The following is a 4712-nucleotide window of genomic DNA, read 5'->3' as shown; positions in this document are numbered from 1 at the left end:
CGGTAGGGCCGCGGCTCTGGCGACAGCTCCCACGCCCGAAGAGCCAGGAGGGAAAGCCGTGCCTCGTTGGAAAGCTCTTTGGCAGCCGTTCGCGTGGCCCCACAGCCCGTGGGGCTGCGGGCTTTGCGGCGGCCGGCAGCCTGGGCGACACCAGCGCCCACGTCGGGCCGCCGCGCCAGCCTGCAAAGCATTTTCCGGTAGGGCCGCGGCTCTGGCGACAGCTCCCACGCCCGAAGAGCCAGGAGGGAAAGCCGTGCCTCGTTGGAAAGCTCTTTGGCAGCCACTCGCATGGCCCTAAAGCCCGTGGGGCTGCTGGCTTTGCGGCGGCCGTCAGCCTCTGCGCCATCGGCGCCCACGTCGGGCCTCTGCGCCAGCTGCGAAGCATTTTCCGGTAGGGCCGCGTCTCTGGCGACAGCTCCCACGTCCGAAGAACCAGGAGGGAAAGCCGTGCCTCGTTGGAAAGCTCTTTGGCAGCCGCTCGCGTGGCCCCACAGCCCGTGGGGCTGCGGGCTTTGCGGCAGCCGGCAGCCTCGGCGACACCGGTGCTACCGTGGCGCTGCCGCGCCAGCCTGCGAAGCATTTTCCGGTAGGGCCGCGGCTCTGGCGACAGCTCCCACGCCCGAAGAGCCAGGAGGGAAAGCCGTGCCTCGTTGGAGAGCTCTTTGGCAGCCACTCGCGTGGCCCCACAGCCCGTGGGGCTGCGGACTTTGCGGCGGCCGTCATCCTGGGCGCCACCGGCGCCCACGTGGCGCGACCGCGCCAGCCTGCGAAGCATTTTCCGGTAGGGGCGCGGCTCTGGCGACAGCTCCCACGCCCGAAGAGCCAGGAGGGAAAGCCGTGCCTCGTTGGAAAGCCCTTTGGCAGCCGCTCGCGTGGCCCCAAAGCCCGTGGGGCTGCGGGCTTTGCGGTGGCCGTCAGCCTCGGTGACACCGGCGCCCACGTTGCGCCGCTGTGCCAGCCTGCGAAGCATTTTCCGGTAGGGCCGCGGCTCTGGCGACAGCTCCCATGACCGAAGAGCCAGGAGGGAAAGCCGTGCCTCATTGGAAAGCTCTTTGGCAGCTGCTCGCGTGGGCCCAAAGCCCGTGGGGCTGCGGGCTTTGCGGCGGCCGTCAGCCTCGGCGCCACCGGCGCCCACGTGACGCCACCGCGCCAGCCTGCGAAGCATTTTCCAGTAGGGCCGCGGTTCTGGCGACAGATCCCACTGCCAAAGAGCCAGGAGGGAAAGCCGTGCCTCGTTGGAAAGCTCTTTGGCAGCGGCTCGCGTGGCCCCACAGCCCGTGAGCTGCGGGCTTTGCGGCAGCCGTCAGCCTCGGCGACACCAGTGCCCACGTGGCGCTGCCGCGCCAGCCTGCGAAGCATTTTCCGGTAGGGCCGCGGCTCTGGCGACAGCTCCCACGCCCGAAGAGCCAGGAGGGAAAGCCGTGCCTCGTTGGAAAGCTCTTTGGCAGCCGCTCGCGTGGCCCCACAGCCCATGGGGCTGCGGGCTTTGCGGCTGCCGTCAGCCTCGGCGCCACCGGCACCCACGTTGCGCCGCCGCGCCAGCCTGCAAAGCATATTCTGGTAGGGCCGCATCTCTGGCGAAAGCTCCCACGCCCGAAGAGCCAGGAAGGAAAGCCGTGCCTCGTTGGAAAGCTCTTTGGCAGCCGCTCGCGTGGCCCCACAGCCCGTGGGGCTGCGGGCTTTGCGGCAGCTGTCAGCCTCGGCGCAAACGGCGCCCACTTCGGGCCGCCGCGCTAGACTGCGAAGCATTTTCCCGTAGGGCCGTGTCTCTGGCGACAGCTCCCACGCCCGAAGAGCCAGGAGGGAAAGCCGTGCCTCGTTGGAAAGCCCTTTGGCAGCCGCTTGCGTGGCCCCACAGCCCGTGGGGCTGCGGGCTTTGCGGCGGCCGTCAGCCTCGGCGACACCGGCGCCCACGTGGCGCTGCCGCGCCAGCCTGCGAAGCATTATCCGGTAGGGCCGCGGCTCTGGCAACAGCTCCCACGCCCGAAGAGCCAGGAGGGAAAGCCGTGCCTCGTTGGAAAGCTCTTTGGCAGCCGCTCGCGTGGCCCCACAGCCCGTGGGGCTGCGGGTTTTGCGGCGGCCGTCAGCCTCGGCGCCATCGGCGCCCACGTGGCGCCGCCGCGCCAGCCTGCGAAGCATTTTCCGTTAGGGCCGCGGCTCTGGCGACAGCTCCCACGCCCGAAGAGCCAGGAGGGAAAGCCTTGCCTCGTGGGAAAGCTCTTTGGCAGCCGCTCGCGTGGCCCCACAGCCCATGCGGCTGCGGGCTTTGCGGCGGCCGTCAGCCTCGGCGCCACCGGCGCCCACGTGACGCCACCGCGCCAGCCTGCGAAGCATTTTCCGGTAGGGCCGCGGTTCTGGCGACAGCTCCCACGCCCGAAGAGCCAGGAGGGAAAGCCGTGCCTCGTTGGAAAGCCCTTTGGCAGCCGCTCGCGTGGCCCCACAGCCCGTGGGGCTGCAGGCTTTGCGGCGGCCGTCAGCCTCGGCGCCACCGGCGCCCACGTGGTGCCGCAGTGCCAGCCTGCGAAGCATTTTCCGGTAGGGCCGCGGTTCTGGCGACAGCTCCCACGGCCAAAGAGCCAGGAAGGAAAGCCGTGCCTCGTTGGAAAGCTCTTTGGCAGCCATTCACGTGGCCCCACAACCCGTGGTGCTGCGGGCTTTGCGGCTGCCGTGAGCCTCGGCGCCACCGGCGCCCACGTGGCGCCGCCGCGCCAGCCTGCAAAGCATTTTCCGGTAGGGCCGTGGCTCTGGCGACAGCTCCCACGCCTGAAGAGCCAGGAGGGAAAGCCGTGCCTCGTTGGAAAGCCCTTTGGCAGCCGCTCGCGTGGCCCCACAGCCCGTGAGCTGCGGGCTTTGCGGCGGCCGTCAGCCTCGGCGACACCGGCGACCACATGGCGCCGCTGCACCAGCCTGCGAAGCATTCTCCGGTAGGGCCGCGGCTCTGGCGACAGCTCCCACGCCCGAAGAGCCAGGAGGGAAAGCTGTGCCTCGTTGGAAAGCTCTTTGGCAGCCGCTCGCGTGGCCCCACAGCCCGTGGGGCTGCGGGCTTTGCGGCAGCCGGCAGCCTCGGCGACACCGGCGCTCACGTGGCTCTGCCGCGCCAGCCTGCGAAGCATTTTCCGGTAGGGCCGCGGCTCTGGCGACAGCTCCCACGCCCGAAGAGCCAGGAGCGAAAACTGTGCCTCGTTGGAGAGCTCTTTGGCAGCCACTCGCGTGGCCCCACAGCCCGTGGGGCTGCGGACTTTGCGGCGGCCGTCAGCCTCGGCGCCACCAGCACCCACGTTGTGCCGCCGCGCCAGCCTGCGAAGCATTTTCCGGTAGGGCCGCGGCTCTGGCGACAGCTCCCACGCCCGAAGAGCCAGGAGGGAAAGCCGTGCCTCGTTGGAAAGCTCTTTGGCAGCCGCTCGCGTGGCCCCACAGCCCATGCGGCTGCGGGCTTTCGGCGGCCGTCAGCCTCGGCGCCACCGGCGCCCAGGTGGGGCCGCTGCGCCAGCCTGCGAAGCATTTTCCGGTAGGGCCGCGTCTCTGGCGACAGCTCCCACGCCCGAAGAGCCAGGAGGGAAAGCCGTGCCTCGTTGGAAAGCTCTTTGGCAGCCGCTCGCGTGGCCCCACAGCCCGTGGTGCTGCGGGTTTTGCGGCGGCCGTCAGCCTCGGCGCCACCGGCGCCCACGTGACGCCACCGCGCCAGCCTGCGAAGCATTTTCCGGTAGGGCCGCGGCTCTGGCGACAGCTCCCACGGCCAAAGAGCCAGGAGGGAAAGCCGTGCCTCGTGGGAAAGCTCTTTGGCAGCCGCTCGCGTGGCCCCACAGCCCGTGGGGCTGCGGGCTTTGCAGCAGCCGTCAGCCTCGGCGACACCAGTGCCCACGTGGCGCTGCCACGCCAGCCTGCGAAGCATTTTCCGGTAGGGCCGCGTCTCTGGCGACAGCTCCCACGCCCGAAGAGCCAGGAGGGAAAGCCGTGCCTCGTTGGAAAGCTCTTTGGCAGCCGCTCGCGTGGCCCCACAGCCCGTGGCGCTGCGGGCTTTGCGGCGGCCGTCAGCCTCGGCGCCACCGGCACCCACGTTGCGCCGCCGCGCCAGCCTGCGAAGCATTTTCCGGTAGGGCCGCATCTCTGGCGAAGATCCCACGCCCGAAGAGCCAGGAAGGAAAGCCGTGCCTCGTTGGAAAGCTCTTTGGCAGTCATTCACGTGGCCCCACAACCCGTGGGGCTGCGGGCTTTGCGGCGGCCGTCAGCCTCGGCGCCACCGGCGCCCACGTGGCGCCGCTGCGCCAGCCTGCGAAGCATTTTCCGGTAGGGCCGTGGCTCTGGCGACAGCTCCCACGCCCGAAGAGCCAGGAGGGAAAGCCGTGCCTCGTTGGAAAGCTCTTTGGCAGCCGCTCGCGTGGCCCCACAGCCCGTGGGGCTGCGGGCTTTGCGGCAGCCGGCAGCCTCGGCGACACCGGCGCTCACGTGGCTCTGCTGCGCCAGTCTGCGAAGCATTTTCCGGTAGGGCCGCGGCTCTGGCGACAGCTCCCACGCCCGAAGAGCCAGGAGGGAAAGCCGTGCCTCGTTGGAAAGCTCTTTGGCAGCCACTCACGTGGCCCCACAGCCCGTGGGGCTGCGGGCTTTGCGGCGGCCGTAAGCCTCGGCGCCACCGGCGCCCACGTGACGCCACCGCGCCAGCCTGCAAAGCATTTTCCGGTAGGGCCGCGGCTCTGGCGACAGCTCCCACGCCC

This window comes from Larus michahellis, unplaced genomic scaffold, assembly GCF_964199755.1.
Source record: "Larus michahellis unplaced genomic scaffold, bLarMic1.1 SCAFFOLD_37, whole genome shotgun sequence".
In the NCBI taxonomy this organism is placed as follows: Eukaryota; Metazoa; Chordata; class Aves; order Charadriiformes; family Laridae; genus Larus; species Larus michahellis.
The sequence above is the reverse complement of the archived record's forward strand: the minus strand, read 5'-3'. Positions refer to the sequence as shown.